Below are 22491 nucleotides of genomic sequence, written 5' to 3'. Positions count from 1 at the left end.
TGTAACAGCTGTGCCAGAGATGAGAATAAAGACCAGTCGCTCCTGGAGTTGGGAGAGGAACTGGGCTTGCCCAAGAAACAGCCACTGAGCTGCCCGTGGACTGCATGAATGGGGCCCGCCTCCTCAGCCCAGCACAGCTTGACTTCCAGACACCAAGAACAAGTACTTGTTGGGTGTCTGCTATGTCAGACCCCACCACTGTTGTACACATGGGAGGTACACATCATCCACAATGGACGAAAAGGAGAGAAGATTCCTGCCCACGAGGAGCTTACATTCTAGCTGTGTGTGCACGTGAGTCTGTGCATGTGTGTGAACACAACGATGCTTTCTTTACAGTAATGCCAGTGAAATCACACAGGTGTGAGAAGGAAATGCCCGGCCAGTTAGACTCCCCCAGAAACAACCAACCAACCAAAGCAAACTGCCCAGGTGGTGAGGAACCAGGGCCAAACAGAAGATGGGGAAGAACAGAGACCACATGCTCAGGAAACTGCTCCACAGCCTCCACCTGGCTCCATCTGAAGGCCCACATCTGACATGCCAGCACGACGTCCAGAGGCAAGGACTGGGCTTGGCAAAGAAAGACTACAAGAGGACAGACACACAGTGGTGCTGATGCAAAGGTGAAATGTCACACACCACAAGGTCAGGCTTCTTTTCATGGCCCAGCAGAAACAAAAGCAAGATATCTTTTTGGAAATATAGCAAATGTAAGCTTTTTAAAGAAAGGGCACTCTGGGCACCCCCAGCCCTCAGGGCGCTGCAGGCTGCCATCTCACCCTACACACAAAAGACGATTTCTTAAACATCCCAAGATAAAGTCTCTTTACCTAGAACTGAAAAAACAAAAAAAAAAAACCAAAAAACAAACAAACAAACAAAAAAACCAAAAAACAAACACAGCCAAGTGAGAGAGCACAGATCACTTGGTTTCCCTCTAATTAAATCAACACTGTAGAAAGTCTATCAGCTTGGCGACTAGATGCTGGGAGTTGTCTTGGAGGTACCTGCACCCCCACTTTGTCTCATCAAACACTGTCTTGTGAATGGAGGAGGCAAAAAGAGAGGGGAAAGTGAGAGAGGGGGATGAAAAGACTAGTGTTGGAAGGACTAAAATAGACAAACCAAACAAAGACATGTAGCTGCCACATGACAAACTCACCCAATCAGACCAGATTTCATCCAAAACACCCCCAGAGGAAATGGCCTCAGAACACAGTGACAAGAGAGGTGGGCAGATTTTAGGTGGGGGGGTGGCTTCCGCAAGGCAGGGGATGCCGTGCCTTGAGTACTTGACTGCCCACAGCTGCATCTTATGCCTGGGCATTTTTGTAAGAAGTGGGACCACGGCTGCGGTCCCTAAAGGAGGGCTGGAATGCCTTGAAGGAGGGCTGACTGGCCTATAAAGCCCATCACATGTATCTCCTGGAGCACTGGACATGTCTCAACCTCCCCAAGCACTTAACACTTAACAAATTACTCCTAATCACCAATACCTAGCAGATGAAGCATAACCCCAGGCCAGCAGGGCCAGGGAGCCATCTCGGGACAAGCACACTCATGTCCCTACACGTATGTGCATGTGCCCACCCCTCGGTTCCACGAGATGGTAACTGAATGATAAGGAGAAATGCAGATACTGCCGTTGGAATTTCTGACTGGCTCCTCTCCCCCATGCTAGTCTAGGAATGCGAGCTACAACTGTCCCAGCGGGCACGAGCATCCTGGCCCCTAAGGTCATGATCTGTGAACCTCCTAGCTCTTTTCACTTCCTGCTTTCCAGACTTGGAAATGCATTTATCTATACTGATCCTTGGGTGTTGGCTAGACGGAAAAGATTCGTAAATCCCGCTAGGGGGTTACAAGATCACTGCTGACATAAACGCTGACTTGTGTCTGGTTTTCCTCTGAGAAAATATGGAAGAGAAATCAAGGCAAGGAGCAGTCACACTCCAAATGCTCTGTCCAAGGTCATGCTTCATGAGCTCAAAAGGGCAGCTGGTGCTGTGATAAGTCACAGCTCAATTCCAGAGCTTGAAAGAAGAATGAGAAAAAACTCACAGTGGTTCCTTCTACTTCCTCAGTCCAAGTCATTTTAGGGGCTACTGAATGATAAAAGCTTGGAATGTGGCCAGGTGCGGTGGCTCACGCCTGTAATCCTAGCACTTTGGGAGGCTGAGGCAGGCGGATCACCTGAGGTCAGGAGATCGAGACCATCCTGGCTAACATGGTGAAACCCTGTCTCTACTAAAAAAAATACAAAAAATTAGCTGGGCATGGTGGCAGATGCCTGTATTTCCAGCTACTCGGGAGTCTGAGACAGGAGAATGGCGTGAACCCGGGAAGCGGAGCTTGCAGTGAGCCGAGATCGTGCCACTGCACTCCAGCCTGGGCGACAGAGTGAGCCTCTGTCTCAAAGAAAAAGAAAAAAAAAAAAAAGCTTGGGATGTAAGAAGAAATGCAAAGCTATAAGAGACAAAAGGGACCAAAAACGGGAGAGAAAAATCGAGTGAGAGGTGGTACCTGAGCCTCTGCCATGCCTCCGAGTCTTACCTGAAGGCTGTTAAAAAGCAGCAACCTGACTTTTCTAAATAGCATTTGTCTATAATGCAATATTGCTACACACAGTTATAATCAATTATTTCTATTTATCAAATATATATGTTTTGAAATGGCTTTAAAAGATAGTAACCTGCAGATCCCAGGTTAAGGGAAGAAGCCAGGCGCAGCAGTTTACGCCTGTAATACCAGTACTTTGGGAGGCTGAGGCAGGAGGATCACTTGAGGCCAGGAGTTCAAGACCAGCCTGGGCAACATAGTGAGATTTAGTCCCCCACCTCAAAAAAAAAAAAAAAAAAATTATCTGGGCATGGTGGTGTGCACCGGCAGTCCCAGCTACTTGGAAGACCAAGGCAGGAGGATTGCTTGAGGCCAGGAGCTTAAGACAAGCCTGGGCCCTACAGGCCCAATCTCTACAAAAAAGTTTAAAAAATTAGCCCAGTGTGCTGGTGTGTGCCTGTAATAATACCAGCTATTCAGGAAGCTGAGACAAGAGGATCACTTGAGCCCAGGAGGCTGAGGCTGCAGTGAGCTACAACTGTGCCACCGCACTCCAGCCTGGGGGACAGGGCGAGAGGCCATCTCTTTAAAAAAAATAAAAGAACACTTAAAAACAAGAAGCCAGAGTTCAGTGAGGTAAGAAACTGCCCCATGCCAGACAGAAAAAAGGCTTAACTTTCAAACCTTTGCTCCTGGCTTCACTGATCTCTGCCAACAAGTGAAAAAAATCAAGACCCAAAAGAAAGAAATCTAACATTGAAATCAACATCAACTTTTTGTTGACACTTAAAGAAGAAGTAGTCCAGAACAGATTTCACCATCTGAGTGCCAAAGATGAAAATGACCAGGCAACTGGTTTCTCTTCAAATCGAATAAATCTTTCGCCTTTTACTAAAAAAAAAAAAAAAAAAGAAGAAGAAGAAGAAAAGAAAATGACCAGGCAGGAAGGACTGTCCTCCACAGCAGTGAAGTCACAGGTGGTAAGAACGGTAAACTTACAATTCAGGGAGGTGACAGGGTGACCAGAACTGTCATCCACTGCTGGTGAAAATACAGAATGCTCAAACCACGATATCTACCAAACAACCCAGCAATTCTTCTCTTATTTACCCAAAAGAAAAAAAAAATTCTCACACACAGACTTTCACGGATACATTCATAGAAACTATTCTATATATATATATATTTTTGAGACGGAGTCTTGCTCTGTTGCCCAGGCTGGAGTGCAGTGGCACGATCTCGGCTCACTGCAAGCTCCGCCTCCCGGGTTCACGCCATTCTCCTGCCTCGGCCTCCCGAGTAGCTGGGACTACAGGAGCCCGCCACCACGCCCGGCTAATTTTTTTTGTATTTTTAGTAGAGACGGGGTTTCACTGTGTTTGCCAGGATGGTCTCGATCTCCTGATCTCGTTATTTGCCTGCCTCGGCCTCCCAAAGTGCTGGGATTACAGGTGTGAGCCACCGCGTCCAGCCAGAAACTATTCTTAACAGTCCAAACTGGAAACAACCTAAATGACCACGAGCAGGAGAATGGATAAACAAATAATGGTATCCCCACATTCACTGGACTACAACTTGGCAATTAAAAGGCACAGACCACTGACACATGCAGCAACACCATGCTGCATGAAAGCAGGCAGACAGGGACGGTGGGTGCTGCGTGAGTCCTTCCCAGAGATCACAAAAACCAAACTAGCGGTTGCCAAGAGCCTGGAAGGTGGGGGACAAGAAACGAAAAGAACTCAGGTAAGCACTCCAGGGTGATGAAAATGCTCTGTAAGTTGAATGTGGTGTCATCGACACAAATGTATACGGTGGTCAAAACTCATGAAACTGTGTACTTAAAGTGGGTGCATTTTTATGGTATTCATACCATATATGGCAGGTTACGTCAATAAAGCTGAAGAAAAACAACAACAAATCCAGGCCGGGTTTTATTAGCTGCCTCTCAACCACTGTTATGCCTACCAAGGGACTCAACACTGGAATGGAGCGAGTCTAGGATCGGAAATGGCATATTGGTGACTGCATGGGTGGCAAGGTCTTGAGCACAAACAAAAGAACATGTCGGGGAAAGCTCTGGTTCTACAAATAGGGAGTAAAGCAGCTAGAGGCCTCGCCAGGAATGAAGTCAATTGAACTTTAATCAAACATGCATAGTGTGTGCTGCAGAGACCCGCTGCACATAAATTCAGGGAACAAAAGCTGTTGCAGAAATCAATAGCTTACTGAAACATTAACACAGGCAATCATTAATCAAAAGGCAGCTCCACAAAGGCAGCCTTGCAAATTAGCTCCTGATTTTGCTTGCAAGCAAACACAGAGGTATAAATGTTGTCGACATGAATGGCCTATAATCATCATTTTGCCCCTGATGCTCTCACCTCATCTCACAACAAGGTCTCACAGTCAACATATCTTATGTCTCGGTGCTATAATTGCACACAGCATGAGGAACTCAACTGGTTTAGTGCCTGGGCAGAAATGGGAAAGGAAGGGGGCGAAGTCATCTCCAACTGACAGTGTTCCCGGCTGCAGCTCTTGCCAAGAGAAGTGCTCAAATCCATTGGGCTATATTTAGCAGATTCTCTCTCCTTTCCTTTTTCTTTTGGCAGTGGGGGGGCTAAATTTTTCCCACAGGTCATATGCAAAAAGCCATTGGCAATGACAGGAGCTTGGCTCCTGGACTTAGGAGTCTCTTCCCAGCAGAGGTGTCTTTCCAGGCTATACACTAAGATGGAGTTAGGAAAATGAGCACCATTAGGTTCCTTTAATTTCCCATAAAAAGAAAAACAAGGGGAAGGGAGTGCCACACATGGAAGAGGGAGGGAAGAAGTAGTAAGCTGCTTGGCACCAGGCAATCTGGGTGAAGGGCCTTAGGAGAGAAGGAAAAAGCTAAGGACGCAGAGTCAGCTGACTCTGGGCCTAGTGGGGGGACAGCTCAGCGGCAGCCGCTCCTGCCATCCAGGGGCCTGCTGGGCTCAGGCCACTTTCTCCTCCTCAGCCACCACTTTATTTCTGCCCCCTCCAGGGTTAGGCTGCGAGTCTATCAAGTTCACACAGACACAACATAAGACATCAGCGCAGGTCTTTAAGAGCTCCCTCCGCCGCCTGGGCAATCTGGGCTGGAGCAACAGGGGCCGGGGCTGCCTACCTCCTAGAGGCTGCCTGTACCCATTTCAGGTATTAATACTGGTTCTGCTGTTCTGGCCAGGCCCAGTTCTGCTTTATCTTGGGTAAGTGATAGGCAACCCGATCCAGGGGCCAAGTGGGTGCCCCTGTGTATGTGCATATGTGCACAGATGTGAGCAGGGTCTCCTCCCAGGCTTTCCAACAGGTCAATTTACCTGTGCGCATTTGGTAAACTAAACACTATCCACCAACAAAACTGCTATTTAATTTCCCACAGGCAGTGGAATGCTACGGGAAGAGAACCTGTAACCTGTCCTGTGATAAGCTACATGTCTTCTCTCTCTTTAGGGGCATGGGGGAGTGAAAGAGTAGAACAGATTGTTGAAGAGGAAGGCACTGGAAGCATTTTGACTATAAAAGGCTCATTCGTAGCAAGCATGCCTGTTTCAAACAGTATGGGGCCCAGCTTCTCTTCTGCCCGAGCCCAGCATGAACTCCTCAGACAGGATCCTCTGAGAGGCTGACATGGAGGCAGGAGAAGGTTAAATCAATGGTTTCTGCTGTCCCATATTAGAAGCATAAGGGTACACCCAAGATTGAGTCTCACTTTTTTTGGTAATTATATCATTATTACCACATCACCCAAGAAGTGTGGACACCCCCCTGAGGAAGGGGAGGGAGTGCAATAGAAGATGAGGTCTGGAGACCCCCACACACGGCATCCAGGGTGTCTGCAGCCTGCCAGCTACCATCGTGTGTGTGTGTGTGTGTGTGTGTGTGTGTGTGTGTGTTTTCGTGTTCTTCTAATTAAGCCAAAGAGTGAGTGTGTGTGTGTGTGTGTTTTCGTGTTCTTCTAATTAAGCCAAAGAAGGACTCAGTCCTTTGTAAATGACCGTATGCGCACCCCCTTTCAATTCAGTTCACAGAGAACAGTGAGAATCTTCCATTGTCACAACACAGTTTTATGACCAACAGCAAAGAATGATGAGGACTGCTGGCCTTACAGCTATGTTAAGGAAGGCCCTGGAACAGCAGTTTCCTGCATCCTTGCCCATGCAGACAGAGGGGAGATACAGGCAGGCAGGCATCTAAACCAGATCTCTGCAACGTCACATGTGCCCAGGCTCTGGCCTTGTGCCACTAGTGAGGGTCAGCTGCAGCTCCTTTCTTTTTCACAAACGAAGTTTCCAATGGGCACCCTTTCTGGGCCATGCATCGCCCACTAAAAAGGAGGGGGCAGTCGGAGAGAAGGGGGATGAGGAGGCAGGCCTGGAAGCTTCTCATGGATAACAGGATTATAAACACAATTTCTTTCCGAAGCTATTTCACAGGTCCTCGAAGCCCACCTACCACTGTCAGCTGAGCAGACTGTAGTTACGTGATGGGACAGGAGCCACCAGGGGCAGGGCTGCTGAGTGCACATCCTTGTACGCACCTGACCCCATCGCAGAGTTTTAGAAGTAAGCATTTAGAAGAAATCATTTTAATTCTTTAAGACACAAGATTATCTGTTCCTATGGCTAAACAAATATTTTAACATGAATACAGAAGGAGCAGCTAAATAATCTCTACACAATGCCTTAACTCTCGGTGCTAATGTGCAATTAGAATCAGAATGTTGTTCCCCTGCTTAAACTTTTGTTTGAAAAAATGCCCCACAGTGAGCATCTGGCTCCTTCTTTGGTGGTACACGTAAAGGGGATGAAGAAATCCACCCCTTCCTTACTAAGTGGAGAGATCTAAAACTTTTTTTTAAGGTATGTTTTTTCAGGGAGAAATCCCAGCAAGCAACAAATAATAAAAAACAAGGCCTCAAATTATGTAGGGCAGAGAGGGAGAAAGAAACATGGTGTAGAGCTGCTTCCTAAACCCGGGCCCAGAGAGTGAGCCAGACCATGAGGAAAGAGCTGTGGCCCTGAGAGCCGGTCCCAGGAAGTCTGCATGCGACGCTGTCCCCTGAAGAGCTGCCCTAACTGGAGTGCTCCAACGCTGCTGCCGAGTGCAGTCAGGAATATTTCCTGGCATGGAATCCTATGCGAGTCATTCTTTCCTTTCCCTCCCCAACGATTCAAGGGCTGGATCTGACAACTGTTCAGAACATCTGAGGTGAGAAGCCGGGCACTGGGCAGAACCAGCGGCGATATTCAGGAGCAGCCACCTTCTACAGATCTTTTTCCAGGAGGCAACTGGTTGTCTTCCAGTAACAACTCTGGTAATTAAAGCACTGTTCTCCTGGGCTCCTTCTTTTGTTAACCAACCGAATCCTCTAATCCCTAAAGGAGCCTGGCACTGTCAGCGGGCTCTGCTGCTAATCGTTAAATATCACCTCTGTGGTCTCTGAGTGCAGCAGGGAGAATGATGATCTGCTTGAAGGCACATGCAGAGAAGTGGAATTCTGAAATCTCAGCCTCCTACGTTCAAGAGGCCGAAGGGCTCTGATCTAAACCGCCACCCACGAGGAAGCCCACAGTGAGGAGGCAGCTGCCTCCAGGCAAGGCAGTCCCTCGGTGCCACCTCCAGATCTTCTTCTGGGGAAAGGCAAAGGGAAAGGAGGGAAGTTACATGAAGGTCTTGTGGCTTTAACTTGTAAATAGGTGGGGCCAGTCTAAGACACTATGAAGATGTTCCTTACCCAGGCACCTTTTTATAACATTTTAAAAAATCAGTTAAAAAATATTTTTTTTTACCACTACATACCACTGCATTTGTACAGTGCAAAGGAACTGTAATAGCTCAAGATTTTTGCCAACACTGAACACTGTAATGAGATTTCCTAAGCTCTGTGTTGTTCTGGTTGATGAACTCAGCCACTTGCTAATCCCACCCTGGCCCCACACCTCCACTCAGACGTCTGGACCTGAGGTCCTGCCACAGCTCTTCCCTGGGCCGGCCCTCCCATGCTGCACACAGACCAGGTGAGTCTTCCCAAAGCCCCGCTAGTACCTTGCCACTTCTTCTCCAAACGGCCAAAGGTTCCTCAGGGCCTAAGGAACAAAGGCCCAGCTGCTTGACTACTTCTTCTGAGGCTTTCTCTGTGTTACCGGAAGACTTTTCTACCATATTCCTTTCTACCATATTCCCCCACCTCACGGCCTTTGGCTTATGTCAAACACAATGGCCAGTTTTCTGTTCCTCAGCACTCTCCTGCCTGCTGGGTGAGCCCCTGAGCCCCATACCACCCCCACCTCCTCCTCTGTCCAGGCCCTGTAGTCCTCCTCATCACTCAGGACTCAATTCATCACATTTGCTGCCTTCTTCTCCATGAAGCCTTCCCTTCACTTCACTCCCCCACCACTGGATGGCATCATACAGGTTTCACTCCTACATCTTTTCATTCCCGCCTCTGTGCTGGCACAGACAGGCTTCCCTGTGCTGTAACCATACATGGGCCCACCCAACTTGCCAAAGTACGTGCTCATCTCATCTGTGAGTACCCCACAGGTCTAAGACAACATCTTGAATAAGTATTCAGTAAACATCTGATGAAATGATTATTTCTGGAGAATTAAAATTCACCTGAAATTAAAAGGATAAAACTTTTGAGAAATGGATACCAAATTGCCACTTTCTTATTTTGCCATGTAAGGTCATTAGAAGTAACTGCCTCCTGATCTCATCATTATTTTGTAAAAGAAATGACATTTTATCTCCAAAAAAGTAAACAGAAAAAGTTCTTTGATTACATTTACTGTTAGGAAAAATGGCTACATTTATTTCTCATGGGCCAGTGAAAACGCAATCCACATGCCGATGTTTGGAAGTGGCTGCTCTGAAGGTGAGTATCATGGAATGGTGGCTTAGGAAGCCACTGAAAATGCTTCCTCACTCAGCAGCCACTGAAAATGTTTCCTCACTCAGCAGCCACTGAAAATGCATCCTCACTCAGCAGCTTTATTTACAAACAAACAAGCAAACAACATTTTACTATGAAATCTACAATGATAACTAAGCTAAGCCATATCTTTTTATATCTTAATATATATTTATCTTTTACATATACTTTATCTTCATCTTTATTTATATTTTATCTTCACAGACACCCAAATAGATAAACCTTCATTTTCCCTGCTTTACAAATGAGGCAACTGAAGCACAGTGAGATGAAGCCATGTGGCCAAGCTCAGTTTCAATGAAGTCTAACGCCCTTAACCTTAGACTCTGCTGTGCTGCTGCTCTAAAACGTTCGACCATCATGGTTTAAAGCACTAAGAGGAAATAGCCATCTAGATTTTTTTAAGTGAGGGGGGCAAATTTGGGCTATCTTTGATCTCTGGAATCTCTGAAGTTCAACGCAATAGCATCTTAATCCTCATACCTGGACCTTCAGCAGTTATGGCTGAAGAGCACAAAAGATCCCTGTGCAACCTGGTAACAACAGGATGCCAGCCTTCCCAGCTCAGGGTAGAGCCCCCATCCCAGCACCCATGGACTACAGAACTGCACCTGCTTGAAGCAACTTCAGGGGCACCCAAATCAGAAGCACATTTGGTAGCCATGAGTGAAGATTTAGAATTATGCACATGTCTATAGAAATGCTTTCTGCTTCCTGTACCAAGAACAACCTCTATGACGACATGAGACAGACGCTGGGAGCCTACAACCATGAACCCTCCCCACCTCACTACCTACTTACCATACCTCACACCACCCACCAGCTTCTGATATAGGAGAAGCCCTCTGGCCTACTTTTGGCTCTAGGCAACATATGTCCCAGAAATGTGCCAATAAGTGGCCTTCACCTGCCTCTTGATCCAAAAGCAGTGATGCCTGAGTCTAGATAAGGTAGAGTCCCTAAAGAGATATGGGCTCTGCCCAAAAAAAGATGTTTGCATACACCTACTATACAAAGCATCTTTCCAAACTGCTTCCAGCTAGAAGTATCCATTTAAATCAGTGGTTCTGAACTGCGGCTCAAAACTGTACAGGTGTTGGAGGGATCCCAGGGTGGGTCTGCTGAACCTCTATGACCTTGTTGCTACCCACTGCAAGCAGATCTATTAAAAAAAAAATTATATTCATTGATCAAGCAATAGATAACTATTGGTTTCCTTGTTTGTTTGTAAATAAAGCTGCTGAGTGAGGAAGCGCTGACAGTGGCCTCCTAACTTCAAATTAATTACAAAATAATAGTAATTAAAATAATTTAAAAATAAATAAATAACAGATTTGGAAACCACTCATTTGAAGGCAAAGATTGAGGTCACTGCAAAACAGTCTAAAGCCCAGGCTGAACTGAAAGACTCCCACGACATGAGGGGAATCACCCCGGCCTCCGGCCTGGAAGCCCTGGGCAGTTCCGACACAATTTCACTTACATGGAACCCACACACAAGGGCCCCCTTGGAGGCTTGTATTTCTAAACCTCTTGGAGGTTTATTTCTTGTTTTACTGAACTGTTTGTTTAAATATAGGATGTAAATATTTTAAGTGTAATAATGCTAATACCAGAAAAATCTTGTTTTCTCGGTAGAGCCTCCCAAACCCTAAGAATTCATTTGTTGACATCACTTTTCTTTCCCACAAGCTGAACACTTCATTATTTCCTGAATTCATTTTATTAGAGTTCAGAAACAGGGCAAGTGGGATTTCACTGCCGTTGGTTCTATCGCCACCTCACCTTTCTTGATGTTTTCTACCAGCAAAGGGGGACGAGACGAAAGAAAAAACGAAAGCCATAAAACTGTTAAAACTACCATTCTCTATCTCGTAAACATTTTTCTATTTATTGGCCTTTCATTATATGTGCAATCTTATTATCCCTGCACAGCATCAAAGTGACATCCGTCAGGGTCACCCTATAAAATATACATCGGCAATGTAACGTTTAATGATGGGAATGGGATGAACGATGAAGGATGAGAGAGCGAGGCCTGCCGCAGGACGTTTGAAAGGTATCATCAGTTATATCTGTGCATTTCCCGAGGTGATAATTGAATGACAGGGGCTGGAGGGAAATCCATTTTTGAGCTCAAAAAAGATAGTTAGGAGAAAAATGTTTTTGTATTGGAAGCATGTAATGACTGCCAGGAAATGGGAACAGCTACTCTAACAACACTTCTTCTTATATTTTATGGTTTTTATGGATGCACAGCAAATTATCATGTATAATCCATTTCTGCAAGCTGAATTTTAAAATTCCTCAATACAAAGAAAGGAAAAGAAAGGGTACTTAATTTTCTCACTGCATTACCTTTAATAAAAGGAGCGGAAACAAAAATTACACTTCAAAGCACAAAAACACAAGTACAATACCGTACCCTCTTCAAGATGTTTAACGTCTCATCTCTTTCACCTGAATTTTGGACTTCACCTAAGGCAAACATCTTAGAAAAATTCAGGCAAGCCTGCAAACCAGGCCCCGGCTTCTCTGTGCTCTTGTGTAAACGTGCAACCAGAGCCCTCTAGCAAAGAAGCTCCAGGAAGGAAGGGGAGAGACTGCAGCTGTCTTTATGCAACTGTATCGGCTGAACTGTGTCCTCCCTCAAATTCCTACGTTGAAGCTCTAACCCCCAGGGCCTCTCAATGTGACTTTATTTGGAGACAGGCTCTTCCAAGAGGTGATTATGTTAAAATGAGGTCAAGTGAGCCCTAATCCAGTATGACTGGTGTCCTTATAAGAAGAGATGAGGACACAGACACCCACAGAAGGAAGACCACAGGAAGACACAGGGAGAAGATGGTATCTACAGCCAAGGTGAGAGGCCTCAGGAGAACCAACCGTACTGAACTCTGGTCTTGGACTTCCAACTTCCAGAACTGTAAGAAAATAAGTTCTGTTGCTGAAGCAACCCAGTCTACGTTATTCTGTCATGGCAACCACAGCAGACTAATACATAAGCCTAAGGACAGGGCTTCATGGTGAGCCTTGAGGAAAGGAGAGGAACCAGCAGAGAAGTGAGGCCTGCTGAATGAACCTCTAAGCCCTGGGCTGTGAGACGGGGCTCATGGAGCTGACTGTCAGCAGTGAAGATGCAGTCTGCTGGGGGAGAAGAACAGGTGCCAAAGGGTAGAGTAATGTGGGCAACAGCAAAATAATTTTTTACTTTAAGTGGGGCCAAACCTCACAGCTTATCCCAGCAGCTCTAAAGGGCAAATGCCACACAGTTCCCTCACGACGGCTGCATTCTGACCCAGGAGAACCAGCCCAACTCCAGAACAGCTCTCAGATGCTGTGGATCTAAAGACAGCTGGCTCGCGTGAAGGGACACGGGGGAAGGAAGAGAACCACAAGATGGGAAGGAAAACTGCTGCCAGCAGAACACAAAGGAAGAACCCTCCAGAGTCTCTGCGGGCCTGTTTCCGACCACTTAATTCTGGTCAGTTTCCACAGGCAAGAGCCCAGCTCCATGGGGCTGGGCCCGCCCCGCACAGCCTCCCATGAAGCTGCGACCGGGGAAAGGAGGGTCATGCAGCCCATACTTCACAGACAGACAAACGTGTGAGGCTCTCTGACCACCACAGCTCTGTGGTTCCAGGGGTTTCCAAGCCACTGTTCTGGGTTCCTCACATCAACAGACACACTGCAGTTGAGAAAACACACACAACGGGAACCACCAGGGGTTCGGGTGTAATTTATGAAAACAGCCATGGATCTCCGAATCTGTGACTGTGACTGTGATATGGGCTCCAAGGATTCTCTCCTGCTTCATATCTAGGTCTCCTCAAAGGTTCTTTACAGAGGGCGGCTGGCTCTCCCTTAAGAGGCCCAGGAAGTGTGGGACTGGCAGCGCCACCCTATGCAGGCTGCTATGCATGTGGGGCCCATAGGGGGCACACGGGGGTCACTGTCTAGACTCTAGGAAACCGCTCCCTACTCCAAAGGGAATTTGCAAAGATGATGGGGCTAACTCCCCAGAGGAGAGCCAGGAGCTCCCTTTTCCATTTAACACACAAGTTGAATACGAGACGGACCTAGATCTCTGCAACACGCTGTGTAGTGGGGAAGCCTGCGGGGCTGGGTGGGATCACTTCACCTAATGCAGCACGTATGCCACAAACTCACCACAGCACACCTTAGCCTGCATCAAATCCTGGCCGCTCCTGTTCTGGAGACAAATCACCACTGTTGTCATGATGGGTGACCTCAGTCACCCCACTCCAACGCCCACCTCACGGCTGACATGGCATGTGGCAGGAGGAGGTATGTCACTGTGCTCCCAGAACATACCATAACCCCATCCCTCCCACCCATGCATGTTTATGCTGGGATTGGTTTGTGGTGCAAAGGTGCCCTTGGCCTTCTCTCGGGAAGTAATTTTTTCCTTCATGCCCACATGGCAAACGGCCTGCCTCTCTTGGCATGAGAATCTCTAACAGCCTCAGAGCAAGCCATGCTGATGATGAGCTCTGTGTCCTCACCGCTCAAGCCTAGGTCCCAGACACAACTCCCAAAAGTCAACAAGCTTTTTTTTTTTTTTAAACAAAACAAAACAGAGCCTTGCTCTGTTGCCTAGGCTGGAGTGCAGTGGCATGGTCTCAGCTCACTGCAACCTCCACCTCCTGGGTTTAAGCGATTCTTCTCCCTCAACCTCCTGAGCAGCTGGGACTATAGGCGCGTGCCACCGCACCTGGCTAATTTTTGTATTTTTAGTAGGGATGGGGTTTCACCATGTTGACTAGGCTAGTCTCAAACTCCTGATCTCGTGATCCGCCTGCCTTGGCCTCCTAAAGTGCTGGGATTACAGGCGTGAGCCACCAAGCCTGGCCCATCAAGAGCTTTTTTAAACACTTGAGTTTCCAGCTGCAGAAAGCTTCAGAAACTTTTCAACACAAGTCAAAATCCTCAGCAATGAAGGAGAACAGAAAGGTAGAGATTTCTCTTTAAGGTGACTTCAGACTTGAGCCCATGGCCCAGGAGCCCCTCTGCTGATGAAGGAACCAAAGTCAGGGCAGAGAGGGGCGTTCCAGAGCTGGACCTTGGAGTCCTGGTCCTGAAAGTGCTCAGCGCTGCTGTAACGTCTGCCAGGGCTTGGGAGCCTCCATCTCCTACCACGTTCGGCTTCTTGAGTCCTTCCCTGGGTAAAAGGGACCAATGGTTTTTCCCACACGTCCTGCCTCTGACCCCAGGCTCTCCTTGGGTGCAGACACCTGGAACGCCTTCTCCTGGTTGCTGCTGGCCCACCCCGCCAGCTCTATGTGCTGTCATCCACACCGCCTCATACACACTCTTTACTGACCCATAGGAAGCGAGTTTCTGATGCGCCTGTTTCCATGATTACCAACTCTCTCATTCAGTTGTGACCTTTTTGTGGCTCATACATCACTGAGTCCTGCAGGATATCAAGTTATGTCTATAACATGATTCCCCTCCTCCCTTTCCTCCGACTGCATTCTAAACTGCAAGTGAACAGGGGATGTGGCCACTCTAAACCTTGTAACCTGAGCAATCATTAGCAGAGTGCCTGACACAAGATGGGTGCTCGGGAAACGCTAATTTGAACTGAGATCTATCACAGACACACAGACATAGAAGAATTATACTGCACCAGAAATACATAAAACAGAGGAGTCACTAACAGTCATAAAAGTGAAATAACTCAGTTTCAGTGATAAGAAATTTGGAAATCTTTTTCAGTGAACCATTTCAAAATTGAGCTAAACACACACAGGTGGAAAATTAGTTACGAGAATCAAAATTATTCAAGGTAATTATTATTTCCCTTAATTTATCTGTACATTAAAGTAAAAAACAAAACAAAATGAAAACAAAACACAAAGAGTCCCTTGATCCATTTAATTAGTTAAGGTTACTCTCAAAAATGAAAATGATTTCCCCAGCCCCGGGGACATGCCAGTGTGAAATGAGAACAAGAGTCTTACGGGGAGTGTTCCTGCACATACACGTATGCACTAATGTGCGCTTGGAATTTACCAGAACACACGTGTTTTTTGTTTTACAAATCTATGATGAAACCACACAGGCCTTGGCTTGACACTGTTCCAGGGGCTAGGTCTTAACCTGAATTAACCAAGCTGCACTGTGGTCCAATGACACTTTGGCACTAAAAGAATAACTTCCATTTTTCTGAGGCTGAGCGTTTTCTCATTTCACGCTGTGAGAATCCTCTGGACCTGCCTTAAGAGCACTCAGGAAAGTGGTTACAGTCAAAATCTTCCTCTAAGGATTAGTAATAACACAGGACCAAAGCTCAAAAGCAGGAGAAAGTGAGCACCAAATTCCTACAGTGTGCTGGAGCACATAGAGACTTCCTGCAGGCAGATAGCAAGAGGCTCTGGGATTATGCCTGCAAGCTAGCCATGCTGCTAGGCTCTTAACAAAACAGAACAAGGACAGCCTGCTGGGCTGTGGCCTGAAGCACCAGTAATGACAGCTCTCTGCCAACGGCAGTGGTCAACGCTTCCACCAGCTTGGCTCCAGTGATCTCAGGTCCACCTTTGTGCCCACAAGTATCCCAATTTCTTCAGGACCAGGTGGCACTCTCAGCTGCCTCCACATGAATTAACGAAACTCAATTCGCAGCTTAGGCCTTGGCTCAGCCACGTGCGCGTGCGTGCGTGTGCATGAGAGAGCGCGCATGCTGGGAAAGAATGGAGAAAAACAATGAACAAACATTGACTGTCTAGCCTTTTTCAACTGGAGTTCTTAAAATGAAGTGACTATTAATATTTTCTCAATTCTCCTATGAACGGAACATAACAGGTACCTTTCTAGATGCACAGGCAAGACGTTACTACGTTACACACAATGGATGCCCGGCTTCTGAGGCTTACCTCTCTCAGAACTCCGAGTGAGAACGGCTGCCACTGGCTGCACGACCTTGAGCAAATTCCCTAACCTCTCTTGGCCTCTGTTTCTTCATTTTAAAAATGGAGAAAAACAACCACAGGAAGGTTAAGGAACCTCCTCGAGACTCTCCTTATCTAAAAACCTGGGCTGCCTGGCCACGAGCTCCCTCCTTTATAGGGTTGTGGTGAGGATGGAAGTGCCAAAAAGGAGCCGGCACACATGCTCAGTAAGTGACAGGATTTTTTCTTAAAAATCCTTTTCCACCTGGGAAAAGGACCAGAAACTCAGAACTAAGTTCACCTTAAAGGACTATTTTAATTGACTAAGTTAAAAAAAAAAAAAAAAGAAGTCTTTCAAAGAATGGTTTCTGCAACCAACTTCCTTCCTCTATCATGTTTCCCCTAGAACGACAGTGCCTTATGTACTCAAAGAATAAGAGAATGTTAGAGATGGTGAATGGTAATGCTGTCTGGGCCTAGTTCACAATCTGAAAGATAAGCGGGGTCAAGGAGAAGAGTATTCTGTCTGAAGATCCCAGCTGCAACCAGCAGAACCATAAATGCCCAACAGCCCACTGAGGCCACCTAAGAAGCCTGTCTCCACCCAGGTCCAGCTTCTCTCTTACATAATCGGCAACAGAATGACGCCACACAAGATCATTAAACATTTCAGCAGGAATAAAAACGAAACCAAGAGAATGCACCTGCCAATCTATATCAGGCAACTATGGGGTTTATGAGCCGTCCTTGCACTTTAATGCAGAATTAGCTTTGATGCACAGATTGGAAAGGTCCAGCTTAAAGGACTTAGAACATCCCATTATTTAATTTTATGACACCATCACTCCACTCTTAAATGTGTCGAAGAACATACACTTATGTTACAATTTATGCCCAAGGGCCGGGCGCGGTGGCTCACACCTGTAATCCCAGCACTTTGGGAGGCTGAGGTGGGTGGATCACGAGGTCAGGAGTTTGAGACCAGCCTGACCAACATGGTGAAACTTTATCTCTACTAAAAATACAAAAATTAGCCGGGTGTGGTGGCACGCACCTGTAATCCCAGCTACTTAGGAGGCTGAGGCAGGAGAATCGCTTGAGCCCGGGAGGTGAAAGTTGCAGTGAGCTGAGATCGCGCCACTGCACTCCAGCCTGGGTGACAAAGTGAGACTCTGTCTCAAAAAATAAATAAAATAAAATGAAATAAAAAGGTATGCCAAACTACAATGAATTCTATTGCCGAATTTTAAAAATATTCACTTATGATAATGTGGGGCTCACTAGAGTGTCACAAACTCCAGAATGAAAATTGTTGGCTTAGATTACAAACTCTCTTAGTAGAAAGGTCTAAAGACTCTTTAGAATTAAGCTTGAAAGAATCTGTGTTTCTGATGCTGAGAAGAGCATAGGGAACAGGTTGTACAATCAACCGCCTCACCCCAAAGCCTCCTTGGGTCCACTGCTTCCTCAGGTCGGGGTCCTACTGTTTATTCCACATCGTGGCTGTCCCTCTACCCCTCTAGGCTGTGTGACTGGGAACATGTAAGCTGGGATGCACGGAGGTCCAGTCTCTCCCTGAGTCATGCGCATCCTGTTCCTGCTGCCCTAGTTTTTTCTTGTGGGATACAATGTCAGTTCTGTAATCTGTCCCCTCTGTAGGGGTAAAGAGATGTGCTGACGTGCTCAGAAAAGGAACATGCTTCTCTGGATGCCATGAGGTACTAAAACACCTGTATCTTAAAGGGGCATTAATAAGAAGAGCAGGGATCCTCTCCTGGGAACTCAAGCAATCATTTAAACAGTGCTCTCATACAGCAGCAAATAAAGAGGTAAATGAGATCTGCTTAAGGTAACAGCAAAGGTGAGCGGTTGTGTGCTAACTCCAGATAGGAGTGATGAATATCTGAACTGATGAATATCACTTAAAAAGTCTTGTCACATATGATCTGGATCAGAAGGCTGTGACATCACAACCAGATGCTTTGAAGGCATTTTCTCTGCTCCCTCTAGTTACAGACAATTAACAGTTCTGTACACTCTTACTCATCTGTTCCAGAAGGCTACTAATAAAGAGGTTGGGCTACTTGTTTTTCAGTCCCAGCTAAACTTTCTGTCTCCTGCTGTGGGCAGGAATGGCAGTGGCATGTGACCAGCGTTCCTGAGTGGCAGAGGGCAACAGCTGGCCATCAACATGCCAGTCATGGGCACAGCTCTCAGCCGATGCAACAACCACATTGACTTCAAGGACAATCTAAAATTGAACTCAAGGCAGCACCTAACAAGTCTCTCGTGCTTGCACCTTCCTTCTGGGCCCATCTAAAAGCAGCTCTGCAGGGCGATTTCTGCCAGCCACAGGTCCTGTGTCCTCCATCTTCCTTCCTTGGAATTCCTAGCAAGACTGAGTCAAGCAAGCATGGCCTTGGGTCTATGCTGTTCTTTACAGGAAGCACCGAGGAAAATACATCTCTTGAATTATTCTAATTGTATCTTAGAATTTAACATGTTCACTGTCTAAAATCAAAATGAGTTTCACATATAAATGGGTAATTGAATTAATAATATCAACACCCATCACAGTGTAAGAAATAACTTGATTATTAACTTCTACTGACAGCCCCATGCTTCCTTCCTCAAGAGTTTCAGACTGCCCGTTTGTGCTTTGCGCAGCTAGAGGGTTCCGAACCCTCAAGAGGCCTCAGGGAAAGTTGACTCTGTGCTTTAAGCAGAAATCACAATTTATCCAAGGGAGACCCTGGATGCAACTGCAAAAAACTGAATGGTAGCAGGGGCAGGCTACCATGGAGTTTTAAATCCTGCCTTACATTAACACGAAGGAAATACAGGAATTCCCCAGATGCCAAAAGGACCCTGAAGAGTATCAGATAATGATGTACTTCCAGCTCCTGGTGACCGAACAAAACAATGTAACACAACACAACCAACTGTGGCCTCAGAACACCTGACCAGCTACCCGGAGAGCTTTTATTTCTTGAAGGGAAGCCTTCTACCAAACAAACAAACAAACAAAAAAACACCACTTTGGCGGATGGATCACGAGGTCAGGCGATCAAGACCATCCTGGCTAACATGGTGAAACCCCATCTCTACTAAAAATACAAAAAAAAAAAAAAAAAATTAGCTGGACGTGGTGGCGGGCGCCTGTAGTCCCAGCTACTCGGGAGACTGAGGCAGGAGAATGGTGTGAACCTGGGAGGTGGAGCTTGCAGTGAGCGGAGATCGCGCCACTGCACTCCACCCTGGGTGACACAGCGAGACTCCGTCTTAGAAAAAAAAAAAAATATATATATATATATATTTTTTTTTTTTTCTTGGTTCACAGCAGTCAAAAGAACCACAAAGGAGCAGTAGTTTCTAAGCTTCCATGTAGGTGAAGACAAAAATTTTTATAAATTTCATGAATACTTATATCCCAACTGTTCAAAATATCAAGATATTTAAGAAAACTTGTAGGACTACAGTTAACTATTCTCTCCTCCAAATTTTTCTTTAGAATCAGAGACCAAAAATAAAAAAATTACCATTGCTTCTATATAAATCGTAAGAATAAAATAGAGCCAAGAGAACTTCTTAGGAACCCCTCTCATCCTAAGCCAAGAGATTCTTCCCACATTGGGCATTATCAATAATGAGAACATTCCTGAGGTCCTATGAGCTTGTGTGGCCCTGTCTCATAAAGACAGTAAAGCCACACAAATAAGGGTTTCCACTCCTGGGCCTGAGCTCTGAAACCCAGCCGAGACAGAATCCCAAACAGCCAGAGAGCTTCCTTTCTGAAGGCAGTGAACTGAACATACATTCTTTAAGATGAATATCTAGAACTCTTACAAATGAAAAAGAAAAGGACAATCCATTGAAAAATAAGCAAAAGACTTACACAGGCCCTTCATGAAAAAGAAACACAAACAGCCAATAAACTCATTATAGGATGCCCAATATGATTAGTAACCAGGGAAATACAAACTCCTCAAATGCCCAAATTTTTTGTGTTGGATTTTCAAGTAAAGTTTACCTCAAAGAGTTAACACAGAAGACAAAGGTTTTGAAATCTACTCTATATTCTCTCAGGGGAAAAGCTGCAACTTTGGGTGCAGAAGTATTGTGAGGAAAGGAGAGAGGATAAAAATATGACTTGAAAGGACTTCACAAATAGAAAAAAGACAGATAAAGGGAACGTACTCAAATGGATTCAACACTATTTCATTCAAAATCCCAGCTGGTTAGTTTGTGGAACAAGACAAGCTGATTTTAAAAATTTTAAAGAAGAATAAAGTGCCACTAATCAAGACACTCTTGAAAAACAAGAAAAAGGTAGGGGACCTGCTAAGTCAACTATCAACAATTATCCTAAAGCTAGACAGTGAAGCACTGGAATAGACAGAGAGACCAACAGAACAAAACAGCTTAGAAACAGATTCACACTCTTATGGAAATTTCACTTTGACATAGCTGGCAACACAAATCAGTGGAGAAAAGGCTGGACTTCTCCAGAGATGACACTGGGACACCTGGTGATGTATTACAGAAACAAGTAAATCTGGTCTCTTTCTTTATGCTACACAATCACCAAACCCAGGGACTAAGAACTTAAATATGAAAAGCAAAATTATAAAACTTTTAGAAAACAGTAAGTATAGGAGACTGCCTAAATGACCGAGAGAGATTTCTAACAAATAAAAGCTCAAAGTATAAAGGCTGATACATTTAAGGAGAGAGGATAAAATCGTTAAAATTAACAACATATTAATCTTTAACCAATCATAAAAAGTGTGAAAAGATAAGCCACAAGCCAGAAGATATTTGCAACACACATTATTTAAGATGAGTATCTAGAACTCTTACAAATCTAGAAAAAGACAATCCAATTGAAAAGTAAGCAAAAGATTTATATAGACCCTTCATAAAGAGGAAACACAAATAGCCAATAAACTCATTAAAGGATGCTCAATGACTGGAAACCAGGGAAATACAAATTAAAATCACTCAGACATTTCAAGTTTATAATGTTGGTAAGCATTTTAAGGTCTGATTCTATCAAGTGTTGGCTAGGATGTGAAGTTACTGGAATTCTTACATACAGCTGGAAAAACAACAATCTGCTTTTCTTGGTAAAATAGCAGATACGCATACCTGTAACTCAAAAATTGTCTTAACTATACCCTAAAGAATTCGTGTGCATGTGTACCAGTTGATGTGTGCAAGAAAGTTTACAGCAGAACTGTGTGCAACAGCAAAACACTGGAACCAACTGAAATGTCCATCAACAGCAGAAAAGAGAAGGAAAAGACGCTCTATTCATACAAGGCTGTGAAGTACCACAGGATGCAGAGCTGCCTCTCGGGATAAAGGGGAATGAAAACAGCAAGGTGCAGGACATTTTTCCTCCATGACTCCATTCATAGGAAGTTCGAAGACATGCAAAACTAATATATTGTATAGCAATACACATATATGAGGCAAGCCATAAGGAAAAGGAGGGGGGTTATAGCAGAATACCCAGTCTAGTGGTTATCTTTGAGTGGAAAGGACAGGGGATTGCACCGGAGAGGAAACAGTCTGTGCAATCTTAAGCTGCGTGGTGGTGACAGTTCACCGTGTGGCTGTTTTTATACCATACACAAATGCTATATTCTTTTGTAACTCTTCAATATTTAACTAAAAAAAATTTAAACCAGAAGATTGTCAAATATTCCAATTCTGCATTTAAAGAAAGGTTTCTCTTCTCTACAGATAATTTGGAAATGATATGCAAAAAAGTGCTTCCTTGCTCATTAGACAGCTAGGTAAGGGGTTTAATGACTTCTCTTCCACCTGACCTCACTTTTCCCCACTGCCACCTGCCTGCCCACTCTAAAGGTGCTGTCCGAGCTCCACAGCACACCCACTGCAGGGATACTCCCACTTGGGAGCACACTTCTGTGTCCCAGCTCTTCAAACCCAAATGACCTCCCTTCTCTTTCTTAGGATCACTGTTTTCCTGAGTATTGTATTATCTTTAGGAAAGTACAGTGCTTATGAAATGACACTTCTTAG

General features: G+C 45.4%; 1 protein-coding gene across 17 annotated transcripts in view; it reads right to left on the bottom strand.

Moving 5' to 3' along the window:
* The window catches only part of RERE (arginine-glutamic acid dipeptide repeats), a 466287-nt gene that overhangs the window by 13648 nt on the left and 430148 nt on the right, over positions 1-22491 (bottom strand). The window lies entirely within an intron of this gene.

Source organism: Pan paniscus, chromosome 1 (genome assembly GCF_029289425.2).
Source record: "Pan paniscus chromosome 1, NHGRI_mPanPan1-v2.0_pri, whole genome shotgun sequence".
Taxonomy (NCBI): domain Eukaryota; kingdom Metazoa; phylum Chordata; class Mammalia; order Primates; family Hominidae; genus Pan; species Pan paniscus.
This window is presented reverse-complemented; position numbering and strand designations above follow the sequence as displayed.